Below are 16,261 nucleotides of genomic sequence, written 5' to 3' on the forward strand. Positions count from 1 at the left end.
CATCTACTCCTGAGGTGCTGACTGTTGCACCCTCTACAACTACTGTGATTATTATTATCTGACCCTGCTGGTCATTATGAACGTTTGAACATCTTGGCCATGTTCTGTTATAATCTCCACCCGGCACAGCCAGAAGAGGACTGGCCACCCCTCAGAGCCTGGTTCCTCTCTAGGTTTCTTCCTAGGTTCTGGCCTTTCTAGGGAGTTTTTCCTAGCCACCGTGCTTCTACATCTGCATTGCTTGCTGTTTGGGGTTTTAGGCTGGGTTTCTGTACAGCACTTTGTGACATCGGCTGATGTAAAAAAGGGCTTTATAAAATACATTTGATTGATTGATTTATGATTGATTAAGAATTCGGATTTAATGCCTAAACTTACCTTTGACGTTTGAACAACTTCGAAATTTGACATTTGAGAAACATGGATAAACATCTAATTCTGACGTGAGACTGTGAGAGCTTATTGAGTGCATTAATAGCTAGCAAGCTAGAATGCAAGGGTGATTCACATCATTGCCCTACAATTTAAACCCCACCTTATCTCAGCTCACTGGTCACCAAGCAGCACCCACCCGTAGCACGCGCTCCAGCAGGTATATTTCACTGGTCACCCCCAAAGCCAATTCCTCATTTGGCCGCCTTTCCTTCCAGTTCTCTGCTGCCAATGACCGGAACGAATTTCAAAAATCACTGAAGCTGAGACCCATATCTCCCTAACTAACTTTAAGCTCCAGCTGTCAGAGCAGCTCACAGATCACTGCCCCTGTACATAGTCCATCTGGAAATAGCCCATCCAACTACCTCATCCCCATACTGTTATTTTTTTTTTTCCTCCTTTGCACCCCAATATCTCTACTTGCACATTCATCTTCTGCACATCTATCACTGCAGTGTTTAATTGCTAAATTGTAATTATTTCGCCACTATGACCTATTTATTGCCTTACCTCCCTTATCTTAGCTCATTTGCACACACTGTATATAGACTTTTTCTAATGTGTTATTGACTGTATATTTGTTTATTCCATGTGTAACTCTGTGTTGTTGTTTGCATCGCACTGCTTTGCTTATCTTGGCCAGGTCGCAGTTTTAAATGAGAACTTGTTCTCAACTTCCTACCTGGTTAAAATAAAGGTGAAATAAAACAACAACAAAAAAACAGAGGACATCCAAGAAGGAAAATTAATAACTTCACAGGGAAAAGGAACTGTTCAGCATATAATTAGCTAACTAGTTAATTTATAACTAAAACATAAATTTGATGGGAGCACGTGATGCCGCGGAGCTTAGCAGACGTTGACAAACCGAGCTCTTCAAAGTTATTCTATTATTACCTAAATAACAACGTTGAAACAATATTCTAACATCGGCTGATAAATCATCAAGTACTTACCTTCCCAAAGAGCCATGGACCGCCGACCGAGAGGCAAGAAGAACGACCAAAACGTCGTTGATTCCCAAGATAACGATAACGCTAGCAAGATTAGCATTAGCCCTCATATCTCAAACGACAGTTCCAGACTGTTGCTCTCGGCCTCTGGCGAGCCTGCCGACATGCTGGCTACTCTCCTCCGGGAAATTCAAGATGGTAACAAAGGTCTTTCTATGAAAATCGATAAGAGAACGGTGAACTCCATTCTTCCATTGACGACCTGAAATCCCCATGAATGATCTCCTTTTGAGAACGACTGAGGCAGAGTTGTGCATTAGCACAGTTGAAGACACCATCGCTCGACATGACCAGGTCTTATACAACTGCAAAAGGACAATGCCTACCTCAAAAAACAGGAGATCAGATGGAGAACCAGAGCAGACGGAGTAATATCCGTGTGGTTGGATTGAAAGAGGACAGCGAGGCCGTGACCCGGTCCGTTTTTTCACTCAATGGATCCCGAATGTCCTAGGCACAATCAACTTCACCAAGCCACTGGAAATCGAACGCGCCCACAGAACATCAGCGCCGAAACCCCGGCCAGATGAGCCCCCACGGGCCGTCCTGATCAGGTTCCTCCGTTTCCAAGACAGAGAGAAGGTACTGCAACTCGCAAGAGCCAAAGGGGACATAACCATTGATGGCAAGAGGGTCAGCCTTTTCCCGGATATGAGCGCGGATCTCGCAAGACGTCGCAAGCAGTTCAGACCTGCCGCCAAAGCACTGAAGGAGTAGAACATCATCGGCTACCTCATCCACCCTGCGCGGATGAAAGTTCAGTACAAGGCCGAAGCCATCTCTTCAACACACCGGAGAAGTGTACACTTTTCTCAAAGAACTGAGCAACGTCTGAGCCAGGACGGTCTCTTTGGGGCAGTTTGTTTGTTTTCTCTTATCCGGACTGAACCGCTGATATCCTCGGTCCGCTATAATTGTTTTGTACATTTTCAACTAACCGGATCTTTCCGGGGTGAGTTCTATTACATCATCAGTTGGCTTTTCATAGCCGATCACTCAGAGTTAGAGACAGCAGGTGCGGTAGAGAGAGAGTCCAAAACAGCAGGTCCGGGTCAAGGTAGCACGTCCAGTGAACAGGTCAGGGTTCCATAGCCGCAGACAGAAAAGTTGAAACTGGAGCAGCAGCATAACCAGGTGGACTGGGGACAGCAAGGAGTCATCCGGCCAGGTAGTCCTGAGGCATGGTCCTAGGGCTCAGGTCCTTAAGGTTAGGAATTAACTCTGAATGGTTAAGGTAAGGGATTCAAACATGCAACCTTTGGAACCAGAGGCAGATGCTTACGCCTGTCCACCATCCCCATCCACAACGCCCTAGCAAAACCTAAGCATACTTGAAGGTAACAGCGCTCACTGTTGCCCCTAGTGGCCGGTTTCCATGTCATCTCTCAACATTCTCAGACATGGATGGACTTTGAATACTGACTTTTATCACCGGTGACCTGCCTGACTGTGCTACTCATGTTCGCTTCTGGAAAGTTTCCACTCATGACCAACAAAACCAAAAGAAATATGAATCATCTTTCAAGTCAACCAAAAATGTCGATCTAATGCAACATGTACAGATAAAGAATACAGAATGCTATAATGCATGAAGCAAACATTGAATGACTGTGAAATGTGAAGGTGTAGACTCCATGAAGATGTATAGTGAATGTATCTTTCATCCCTCTCTGTACCCTGGTGCAGTGGAACAATTCTGGTTCAGCATTTATAGTAGCATGATTCTGGTTCTGATTCTGGAAAGCTGAACTTTTTGTTTTATGTTGTGTTTCACTTTGAAGACACTATCTATGAGTGGTGATGGTCCGTGTAAAGCAGACAGTCGACATGGGTTATACTGATGCCTTCTCAACATAGCTCCTCATGTTTAACTCTCTGATACCACTTTTGAACATCATGTGCTCATATATAGTAATCTCATCTTCTTTCACCAAAGAACGCAGTTCTCCAAGCTTGCAGAAACTCTCCAGAAAGGCAGGTTTTCATTTTGAGTGCTGAGTGTGATAAAACAGTAGGCTATAGATTGTTAATTCCCATCCTCATTCAGAATAAATGTATAATTTGTACCAATATAAAGACATTGAAGCACATTTGATTATTATGCAAGTAGTTCTTGCATAAGAAAATGTTATGTGTGTGGTTCCCATAGTTTAATCCAGTAAAAGTACTTTCTGTAGTGCCTCTTTCAGCCCTTATGCTGCCTGCTACCCAGTCCTTTATGATGCAGTACTATCACTTTATTTAGGCTACTTAATTAATGTCTTATAGGCCTATCATGCAAACATTTCATGCACTTTCAATCAATCATTCACTGGTGTGTCATCACTATATTTTCCATTCCGACATTACGTGTATCCATCGAGGTGCCATTCTATACCTTCGAAGTACACTTCTAGGTCATTGTACATACCATCTGTAGTTCATATGGACTTCATCCACAAGGATTCCGATGATTTTGGAGCTGTATAGGACTAAGGCACACATCTGTCCCGGTTTTCCCCAACCAGCTCCCCTGGAATTCCAAATTCAAGGTTGCATGCGCTCTTGTCTTCCTCTACAACCACCACTCTGAGACCCAGGCCCCTTTTCCTTGCAGATTTGGTCCTCCTTCCACCACAGCCTTTACCGACTATCAGAATTGGAGGCTGCTTTCCTAGCTTCTTGAAGACTAGAACTAGCTAGATAGCTGGTAAATTAGACATGTGCCTTCCCACATTCTGAAATTGCATTTTTGTCCCCCCCCCCCAGTTTTAATCATTGGACATGTTGATACAAAACGAGGCAACGGTGTGCTTTAGGACCATGCGGATGCCTCCTAGCGGTCCGGTAAACTGTTTGGAGTGTTAATCTGACTGGATAAAATATATATATATATATTTCTAAAACCAAAGTTGCGCCCCTGGTCGTTGCTATGTGGCAGTGTCGTCTCTCTATCTTCCTTTCAGAAAGCTCCATCAGTTTTTCTCCCTACAGTTCTAGTCAGCTAGCCTAACTTTAGCTTGGCTTGTTTACCTCTCTAGTGGAGGAAGCATGGGGGGCATTGCGCATGCAAATAGCATTCATATGAGAACCAATCAAAAGGTTGCTCAAATGTTTTGGGCTAAGCCCGAGTAACCAGACCAGTGAGTCACAGCTCTCTGTGTGGTCACGTGGGTTGTGTGTCAATCAGTTACTACCTCCTTTGGAAGCTGTTTCATAAAGCCTTTTTCTGTCTGTTAACACTGTTTGGTTTAATTTAACGGAGTAGCATGGATGGAGGGAGTTTTATGGATGGAGGACATATGCCCTGGAATACTAAGGGGATGTGTGTGTGTGTGTGTCACCTCCTTTACCCCGTCTTACCATGGTGACGTGAGTGGGACGGACGAGTGAGCAGGGTCAGTCTCTGCACAATGGTTCCATCACCCCTGAAAAAACAACAACAATCAATTAATCAATTGGCCAATCCTCAAATAATGAAATTATAGTGTCTTTTTCATGAACTGCTCCACAGACCAGCTCCTCCACACACACACCCCCATAAGCACAACAGTTTAAAAGGTCGAAACAGCACAGATGTTATAGAACTTGTGGGGAGTTTGGAGCGGCTGTATGTACAGTAGCACTTCAGAAACCCTTTGTCTCGCTCTGACAGGAGACAGCCGCAGACTCTCCATCATCAGACAGGAGACTCTCACAAGCTCACATGAACACACAGAAACAGCTTTATTTCCCCTCTTAGTTTAACCATAGGCGCTGCAAATTAACTTAAGAATACCAATTTTGCTGAGATATTGAGAACAAGTCTAAAATAAATATATACGACAATATGATTCCGGTCTTGGCACAGGTTTGAACACAATTGAGCGTTATGAGTATTGTATTCACTCAATCATATATCCCTATGGTCTATTCGTTGGTTGTGAATTATTACTATATATATCCACTGCACATTGTGCCAAAGAAAAACTATGAGGTATAAATCATGTCCTTAATGTAAACCCAAAGGACTTCCTATAAGTAATGCTGTAATGCCTAGTCAGAAGGTACAGAATCTGCTTGCTACACAAAATTGTATTATATGTTTCATGTCTGGGTCGAAATAGTAGCCTATTTGTTATCTTTCAAATACTTTAGATGAGCTTAAACTTAGCTTTATCAGTGCAATGGAAGCAATGGATTAATCCTAAAAGTGCAAACCCCATCCAGAGAAGCTAATGTTTGAAATAAAACAAATAATATTTCAACCTAGGTCTGCACTGTTAGAGCCCAGAAATACAAAAAGAACAGTACAGTATATCTAGATGGTTTAGACTCGCAGAATAATGTTTAGAAAAAAATATTCAATATGTGGCTTCTGTAGGGAGGGAGAAAAACTCTACCAACTCACTTGGATTTGAGCGAGTACTTTTAGAGAGCTGTTTTCCCTTGAGTCCCTTTACTTCCACTGCTGATAGGATAAAGAACGAGATGGGTTTCTAAACGTATTGTTAAGGATCTCCCCTTTACTTCCACTGCGATAGGATAAAGAACGAGATGGGTTTCTAAACGTATTGTTAAGGATCTCCCCTTTACTTCCACTGCTGATAGGATAAAGAACGAGATGGGTTTGGGTCAGAAGTTGGGTCAGTGGGTCAGAAGTTTACATACACTAAGTTGACCGTGCCTTTAAATAGCTTGGAAAATTCCAGAAAAGGATGTCATGGCTTTAGAAGCTTCTGATAGGCTAACTGACATAATTTGAGTCAATTGGAGGTGTACCTCTGGATGTATTTCAAGACCTACCTTCAAACTCAGTGCCTCTTTGCTTGACATCATGGGAAAATCAAAATAAATCAGCCAAGACCTCAGGAAAAAATGGTAGAGCTCCACAAGTCTGGTTCATCCTTGGGAGCAATTTCCAAATGCCTGAAGGTACCACGTTCATCTGTACAAACAATAGTACGCAAGTATAAACACCATGGGACGACGCAGCTGTCATACCGCTCAGGAAGGAGACGCGTTCTGTCTCCTAGAGATTAACGTACTTTGGTGCGAAAAGTGCAAATCAATCCCAGAACAACAGCAAAGGGCCTTGTGAAGATGTTGGAGGAAACAGGTACAAAAGTATCTATATCCACAGTAAAACGAGTCCTATATCAACATAACCTGAAAGGCCGCTCAGCAAGGAAAAGGCCACTGCTCCAAAACCGCCATAAGAAAGCCAGACTACGGTGGCAACTGCACATGGGGACAAAGATTGTACTTTTTGGAGAAATGTCCTCTGGTCTGATGAAACAAAAATAGAACTGTTTGGCCATAATGACCATCATTATGTATGGTGGGAAAGGGGGGAGGCTGGCAAGCCGAAGAACACCATCCCAACCATGAAGCACGGGGGTGGCAGCATCATGTTGTGGGGGTGCTTTGCTGCAGGAGGGACTGGTGCACTTCATAAAATAGATGGCATCATGAGGCTGGAAAATGATGTGGATATATTGAAGCAACTTCTCAAGACATCAGTCAGGAAGTTAAAGCTTAGTCGCAGATGGGTCTTCCAAATGGACAATGACCCCAAGCATACTTCCAAAGTTGTGGCAAAATGGCTTAAGGACAACAAAGTCAAGGTATTGGAGTGGCCATCACAAAGCCCTGACGTCAATCCTATAGAAAATTTGTGGGCAGAACTGAAAAAGCGTGTGCAAGCAAGGAGGCCCACAAACCCAACTTATTGTGGGAATCTTGTGGAAGGCTACCCAAAACGTTTGACCCAAGTTAAACAATTTAAAGGCAATGCTACCAAATACTAATTGAGTGTATGTAAACTTCTGACCCACAGAGAATGTGATGAAAGAAATAAAATCTGAAATAAATCATTCTCTCTGCTATTATTCTGACATTTCACATTCTTAAAATAAAGTGGTGATCCTAACTGACCTAAAACAGGGAATTCTTACTAGGATTAAATGTCAGAAATTGTGAAAAACTGAGTTTAAATATATTTGGCTAAGGTGTATGTAAACTTCCGACTTCAACTGTATGTATTTTCAATGTGTTGTTCCCCTACAATCTAACCACAAAGCTGGCCATATTTTCCCTCTCTTTCTGGCTGCCCTCCCACTGTAAGTTCAAATTCAAGTTTGTTTATTTGTCATATACACATGATATGCATGGAGTACACAGTGCAATGAAATGCTGACTTGCAGGTTAACCTCTCAACAATGCAACAGCAATAGAAAAGTAAGTAGCTAAGTGAATAAAAAGAACAATACAAATAAAAGCTAAATGAAATAATGTCAGCAAGCCAGCTAGTAGCTACGGAACTACAGAAACGAAACCCAACAAATACACGCTTGAAATAAACACTTTTCCTTATATCATGACATATCAACATCTTTAGCTTGCCCATTCACTAAATATACTGTTAAATAACCTAACAGCTTAACGATGCTGGGCGCTAACGCTAGCTTATTAGCATTAGCCAACCATATGCTGAGGGAGACTAACGTTAGCTAGTTAGTTACCACCAACCCTGCACAAACCTCATTCACTGCTGCCTGCTCGTGCTCAACCTGCAAGATTTTTAATAATAATACTTTTATTGGACCATCAAAAGGTTTGGAGCTGCACCAAAAACATCCGGGGCTGAAGCCCAATAAACCCAGGCTTAATGACGCCACTGGAGAAAGTTTGGAAGGCTGAGGGGATGTGGTTTTTCACTTGGAGAACATCTGGAGAAAGTTTGGAAGGCTGAGAGGTTGTGGTTGTTCATTTAGAGAACATTTGGAGAATTTATGGAAGGCTGAGAGGTTGTGGTTTTTCATTTGGAGAACGTTTGTCTCTTCAGTCTGAGTGGCCTTGGCCCTGGTGTGTTTTGTTAAGTAGTTGCTTAGAAATAAAACCTTGTGCTTTATCGCTCCCATCAGCAGGTAAGATATTACACTACACTTGATAAAACACAGGGATGAACTAATAGACTCTTGGCAAGGAGACAATATGTCTGTGCCTCTCACTTTCTCATCTCTTTTCTCCCTTCTCTTCTCTTCTCTTCTCTTCTCTTCTCTTCTCTTCTCTTCTCTTCTCTTCTCTTCTCTTCTCTTCTCTTCTCTTCTCTTCTCTTCTCTTCTCTTCTCTTCTCTTCTCTTCTCTTCTCTTTCTCTCCTTCTCTCTCTCTCCCTCCCCCCCTATATACTCTTCTCCTCTTTTCTCTTCTCTTCTCTCTTCCTCTGCCCAACCACACACAAACACACACACACACACACACACACACACACACACACACACACACACACACACACACACACACACACACACACACACACACACACACACACACACACACACACACACACACACGCGCACGCACACTGCAGAGGTTGTCGTCAGGGTGCTCCATGCTGCCATGTAATGCTGTTGTGTATTTATAGCAGAATGTTTGAACATATCTGCACTACCGTTACCCTAAGAAGCCTTTCTAAATCCGTTCCACATATTCACGTGTCGGTATTCAATCACTGGAATATTCAGAAAAGTGATAACTGTACATAGAAAAGTGCTTAAAATGAATTTGCTATTTCACACTGTCCTGTTCTCCATCTCCTTTTAGTATTATCTATTTTGTTTGTATTTTTAGCACTTGCCTTATTCTCCCTCCCTCCCTCCCTCTCTCTGATTGAAGGGGAATGCATGGCTGGCATCAAAAGAAAGGAGGAAATAGATAATGATACCAGGCAGTATGGTGTGGAAAACACTGACCTCTCACATAGCTGATCCGTCACACACATACACACACACAAACACGCACATGACACAGACACATTGCATATCAATATACACAAACCACATATTTTAGGCTGGGTTGCTGTACAACATTTTGTGACATCAGCTGATGTAAGAAGGGCTTTATAAATAAATTTGATGTAAATTTGACATATACCATTTACAGTATACACACACTCTCTTTTGGTCACGAACGAACACACACATACACACACACACACACACACACACACACACACACAGCTGTATTTCTGCTCCTTGACTCTAAATCTTCTCCCAGTTGGATGAGTCCGCTTAAGGGAGATTTACGGCCCAGATGAAACAGGATGGTAAAAAGTGTTTTGTGTGTGAGTGTGTGTGTGTCAGTCCATTCTATAATGTTGCTCATGGATCATTGACAAAGAGAGACTATTTGGGGCGGAAGAATTACTGACAATAAAAGGATATATTAAAGGACCTACAAGGCATGGATAGCTAGACCCTGCACTTTTTGCCTTCTCCACTTTCACCTCCACTTTCACCCTGACCAGAAGCCATCTCCCCAGCCACATCCCCCTAAACCGGGGAACCAGAGTGGCACTCCAACAGAACACACTCCTACGGTGCTAACACACTCACACTGGCTGTTCCATTCCATTAAGTTGGGTATGAGGTTTAGGGGCGTTTTGGCTTTATATGGTTTTGTCTTTGCTCTTCTGTGCGCTCATCATTACGAGAGGAGAGAGAGAGGCACTTCACCTCTCCATCGCTGTATTTGTCTCTGTCTCTGTCTCTGTCTGTCTCTGTGTCTTTCTCTGTCTCTGTCACGCTGCCTCTGTTTTTCTGTCTCTACCAGTTGCACACTAGAAAAATGCCAGAGATATGCAATTTACACACACCATACATACCAGCCACAAGCACGTTAGACACAACAAGCTAGACAAGCCGTCTTATACACACAACCCAAAAGCCAGTTACTATCCAATCATGGCAATGATTGATCCTCCTTGTGATTAGTTGGTTATCGATCGCTCTGTCCAGGGACTGATTGATGGATTGATTGGTCCAGTCATCGATGAGGTCATTAGTTACAGAGGTGTCAGTCATACTGTCAACTAATCCAAATGTAATGACCCATGGTAGGTTGTGGTAGTGGTGCGTCGGGGATAAAAGTCCACCCGCAGGCCATGACACACATTGATATTTCACAATAGAAAGGGGTTCTGTGCCAATGTGGGATGAAAAGTGGCAAACCATTGTTGATTCCACGTTGTGTTAGATTGATCTTGTGAAATGTATCATTGATCTGTATTATTGTAAAAATAGCAACGCAATAAAGTATAAAACTTTCTTCATCTACACACACACACACACACACACACACACACACACACACACACACACACACACACACACACACACACACACACACACACACACACACACCTACTCCTCTCTGAGCAGCAGCTGGGAGTGGATCTGGTGTCCATGCATGGTCTGTCTGACGGTAAAGGCCTATTAGTGTCTGCTGCTCTATCAAAGCCATATGTTCCTCCCTCTCTAGGTATACTGTAACTCAGCCTGGAGTGGACCGCCAACAGCCCTTTACTCACCCTAATATTTCACATGAATCCCATGGAAAATAAACGATGTTATAAATCACCGTCTAAGGGGAAAGGGCTGAGTTCAGCTCCAGGCGAGGGGAGAGAGGGAAGAGGGAGACAGAGGAGAGAAGGGAGACGGTAGAGGAGAAAGGGGTGAGCGAGGGGAAAGAGGGAAGAGGGATGAGGGGTGAGAGCTGTGGAGATAAGACTTACAGAGTGACACTCACCCACACACTCATAGCAGAGCGTGAGGGAAGAGCAAGTCATAAGACAAAGAGAATAACAAAATGCCTCTTGCTGACTCTTGACAAGATGAACATAGTCTTTTTAATGAAATGGAAAAATCCTGTACCAGCCATAGCCCTAGGCAGAGTGGACTTTCTTAGAGAGAAAGAGATGGAGAAGAGGGGATAAAGGGGAAAAGGCAGCAATAAAGGTGAGCAGAAGATGAAGAAAGAGGAAGAAAAGAGTTTAACACAGTATAATCATCACACACTTTCATGCTGTGTCAACTGCTAGTTCTGCAGTTTTATCCTCAGCAGTGTACCTCATCACAGTAATAAAGCTGGGGGGGGTTTCTGACAGCGCGACCTGACCTTAATTTCATGTGTATTGTGTATTATCTGTAGGGGATGTATGTGTTATCTAATGTAGTGTATGTCTGTTTCTCTCTCTGTCAGGTTCATCTTGGTGTTTGGCTGTCTGGTCCTGTCAGTGTTCTCCACAATCCCTGCCCATCAGGACCTGTCCAACCACTTTCTGCTCATCCTGGTGAGTGTAATGCCTCTTTCACATTACAAATTAGCAGTCCGTTGCGTTGCGCTGGATGTCATTCATTTCAATGGGGACCATTTCAATGGAGTGGAATCACAGCGCCCCCTTGCAGTTGAAGACTCCTTTCCAAAACGGATGCCATATACTTTGAATTTTTTCWAACTTTGTGTCGTCTTCAGTTCAGCCAGAGTCCGTCAATAGAACAGGAAGTTACCAAACCACAGAACAAGATGAAAATATGTTGTTTTTGGTAATGGCTTTATGGGATAGCYAGCAACTTGTAAACAATTACCCATTCCTACAACTGAGTACTATTTTAATAGTTATATTGAACAATACACATTGGCTACTAAGCCAATTATATTATATGACTGTTGCTTCCGGTTTTAGTTATTGTGATGGTAATGCCATTTTGTTTTTGATGAAATTAGATTGTCACTAGCTACAGTATCTTCAACCTAGTCTAGCTTTTAGCTAGCTATCTGCTCTGTAAGCTAGCTTGACTTGCTAKAAAGTTAGAGAAACAAGTTGAGTAAAAAGTAACTAAACTAAATAGGTTTTATTATCACCTAAAACAATATGTTTCTCCTGTATTGAATTAAAATCATATTTTGCAATCTACCAACGGAGTTGTGTACGGGGCATAAGGTGTGTGTGTCTGTGCTTGTACATGTGTGTGCGTGTGTGTGTATCCCTGCTGATGAGAGCACAGTGTGTGTGCCAGGCTCAGAGGATCAGACAGACTGTAGGATAATAAACACTATTCTATGGGGAACTCTGTTTTCATTTGAATCTGACTGTCAGAGACAAGGCCCCAAGCAGGATGAGCGCCTAATATCCTCTACCTACCACTACATTTCCCCTCAAGGCTGCAGGACATATAAGTAAGAAGTAAGTAAGCATTGGACAAGGAAGCCTTGTCCGAGGCTAGAATGGTCCGTAGGGACAGGACTCTGTCTCCTCTTTCTGTGTTAGGCAGCTTGATGTAAATGTACACCCCATGGACAGGACGCTAGGACTTACACATATTTTTACATATGTGCCGTTTCAGAGATGTATTTTTATAATTATTATTATTATTGTTATTATTATTATTATTATTATTATGTGTATAGCGCTTTCCAGTACAAGTAACGAAGGTTTCACATAATAAAATAAATACAATTGCTAACAAAGAAAGGAGGAAGGAGAATAAAAAAAGATAGCTCATTCAAATCATACATTAAAGCATCTTTATGGGGATTTATAAAGAGCCACTGGATCTGCAAACCTCTTCTGACGGACCTTTCCAACGTTTAGGAGCCCGAATGGCAAATGCCCAGTCTCCTTTAGTTTTCAACCTAGACTTCGGAATGGTCAACAGTTCCCTGCCAGAGGATCTCAGGCTGCGTCCTGGAGATATAGGATGGGGCTAAACCAAGCCTTAAACGTGATTAATACAATTTTGAAATTTATTCTAAAAGTGACCGGTAGCCAGTGTATAGAAGCTAAAATAGGTGTGATATGGTTACATTTCCCGTTGTCTGTTAAAAAGCCGAGCTGCAGCATTTTGAACTAACTGTAGACGATGGAGAGATTCCTGACTGAGACATGTATACAAAGAGTAACAGTAATCTAGGTGTGAGGAAATCAAAGCATGTATAACTTTCTCCAGATTTGTTACTTTTATTTCTTATTTTTTACTAATCTATTTTTTACTTAACATGTATTTTTCTTAAAACTGCGTTGTTGGTTAAGGGCTTGTAAGTAAGCATTTCACTGTAAGGTCTACACCTGTTGTATTTGGCGCATGTGACAAATACAATTTGATTTAATTTCACTGAAATAAAATACTTGACTTTAGTTATATTTCTTAGATGATAAAAGCAAGACTGGACAATCTTCTGTAAATGCAGCTCGAGGTTTAGGTCAGGGTCAAAGAAGACACTAAGGTTTCTGGCCGTAGGCTTTACATTGTTGGACAAATGACCAAGGTTATTTACAATCTGGGTTCTGGCAAGGTGAGGGCCAAATAAAACACATTTCTTATCATTGAGCTGGAGAAAATTATCAGATATCCATCATTTGATGTCAGCAAGACACTGGTGAAGGGTAGCTACGCTGGCTTCGTCACTGGGTATGCTTGGTAAATAAAGCTGCGTATCATCCACATATTAGTGAAACTGAATGTTATGATTGAGGATGATGTAACAAAGGGAAAGTATGTACAGGACTAAAAGGATGGTGCCCAGAATTGACCCGACGGACACCATAGTGAATAGGTGCTTGGGACAATACTAAACCACCTATGCTCACTGAGAAACATCTGCCATGTAGATATGACCTGAACAAGTCGAGGGCAATACCGGAGGTTCCCACCCACCTCTCTAGCCGGTCCACAAGGATGCTTTGATCAATAGTATAAAACACGGCACTCAGATCCTAAAGAACTAGAATAGAGCATTCCCCGGCATCGGCAGCCAACATTAGGTCATTGTTGACTTTAAAGCTATAAAGGAGCCAGAGGTCAGGGAGCTATTTACAATAGACAGAATCTTGGGGCCAACAGTAGGCATAACCTTTTTGAGTAGTCTAGTAGGGATCACGTCCAAGGGGCAGGAGGAGGTCTTCATGTGAGCTATAGTGTCAATGAGGGACTCAAAGGATATTTGCTCAAAGAAGCTAAAGGAAGCAGTAGACATTTACAGAGTAGTTGCCTCAAGTGTCTCCTGACCAGAAATGCTGGTATGGTGTCGGCTACTGTCAATTTGGGATCTAATTTTTACATTTTCTGTAAAGAATCTTAAAAACTGTTCGCAGAGGTCAGCGGGATGCAAGCATGTCACTGTTACATTCAAGGGTAGCTGACGTGTGTGTAGACCTGTGTCATTTTTTATCATCCACAGCAGTTAGAGCCTCTCTACTGTAGACTACATGGGGTACTGATGGATTGCAAACATATTAATTACTGGGTCTGCCTCAACTGCGCTGTGTGTGTGGTGTGTGTGTGTGTGTGTGTGTGTGGGTGTGTGTGTGGTGTGTGTGTGTGTGTGGTGTGTGTGTGTGTGTGTGTGTGTGTGTGTGTGTGTGTGTGTGTGTGTGTGTGTGTGTGTGTGTGTGTGAACTGTACATGTGTGTGTTTGAAGTGAAACAATGTAGAGAGAAAAATATATAAATAGAATACAGATAAAAAAATATAACACAAGGAATAAATACACAATGAGTAACAATAACTTGGCTATATTACACTTGGTACCAGTATCATGTCGATGTGCAGGGGTATGGGGTTGTTGAGGGAGATATACATATACAGTAGGTAGGGTAAAGTGACTTGGCAACATGATAGATTAAAAGTAACATCAGCCGTATGTATGAGTAAAAGAGATGTGATGTGATGAACATAGGTGTGTGTGTGTGTGGTGTGTGTGTGGTGTGTGTGTGTGTGTGGTGTGTTGTGTGTGTGTGTGTGTGTGTGTGTGTGTGTGTGTGTGTGTGTGTGTGTGTGTGTGTGTGTGTTGTGTGTGTGTGTGTGTGTGTGTTGTGTGTGGAACTGTACAAGTGTGTGTGCTGCAGTGAAACAACACAGACTCAAGCATACTAATCTTCCTGACTGCTCTCTTGTTATTTTGCAGCACCGCACAAATTAAAACACATGAATAATGGAGACATTTCATTTACTGCAGCTATAGCTTATCAAACTTAACAACCCGAGATGCTATATTTTGAATGGGTGATCATATTAATAAATTTTCTTTTATACTAAAATGTCTGGAATAAATACTATTTTGCAGTAATATAAACTGTCTCCCGTCGCCTCTTGACTGACAATAATGTCTATGATATCGTGTGTGTCTTGTAGGAGTTTGTGATGATCGTGGTGTTTGGGCTGGAGTACATCATCAGATATGAGCGGGCAGGCTGCTGCAGTCGCTACAGGGGCTGCAGGGACGCCTCCGCTTTGCCAGGAAACCCTTCTGTGTTAAGGTAAGTGTGTGTGGTGTGTTGTGTTGGTGTGTGTGTGTTGTGTGTGTGTGTGTGTGTGTGTGTGTGTGTGTGTGTGTGTGTGTGTGTGTGTGCCCATACCGGAAATGTAAAATAAATATATACTGTATATTCCAAAATGTATTATGGAATATATTTGAAATAACAGGTAACCGTCAAAAAAAGTAACACCAACATGAAGTGTTTTTTATTTGGGCTTTGGGCCACCTCGAGCCAGAACAGCTTCAATGCACCTTGGCATAGATTCTACAAGTGTCTGAATGTCTATTGGAGGAATGAGACACCATTTTTTCACAAGAAATTCTATAATTTGGTGTTCTGTTCATGGTGGTGGAAAACACTTTCTCAAGTGCCACAGCAGAATCACCCATAAGTGTACAATTGGTTTGAGATCTGGTGATTGAGACAGCCATGGCATATGGTTGACATAGTTTCATTCTCATCAAACCATTCAGTGACCCTTCGTGCCCTGTGGATGTGGGCATTGTCATCCTATGGAGTATAGCCATAGCTATAGCCCATGGGGTATAGCCAAAATAATACATGACCCTGAGCATGATGGGACATTAACTCAGGAACCACACCTGTGTAGAAGCACATGCTCTCAATATACTTTGTATCCCTCATATGACAAAGCCACGCCCCCAACAAGCCACACCTCCAAGTCTTCTAATAGGCTGCCACCGCTACAATATATTTTATCAAAATGCATTTTTTCTGTACTTGACACATACCAAA

The 16,261-nt window shown here is 42.4% G+C and overlaps 1 pseudogene; it reads left to right on the forward strand.

Annotated features, from left to right (window-relative positions):
* The window catches only part of LOC111951960 (potassium voltage-gated channel subfamily KQT member 5-like), a 132,058-nt pseudogene that overhangs the window by 71,575 nt on the left and 44,222 nt on the right, over positions 1 to 16,261 (forward strand).

Source organism: Salvelinus sp. IW2-2015, linkage group LG25, assembly GCF_002910315.2.
Source record: "Salvelinus sp. IW2-2015 linkage group LG25, ASM291031v2, whole genome shotgun sequence".
Lineage (NCBI taxonomy): Eukaryota > Metazoa > Chordata > Actinopteri > Salmoniformes > Salmonidae > Salvelinus > Salvelinus sp. IW2-2015.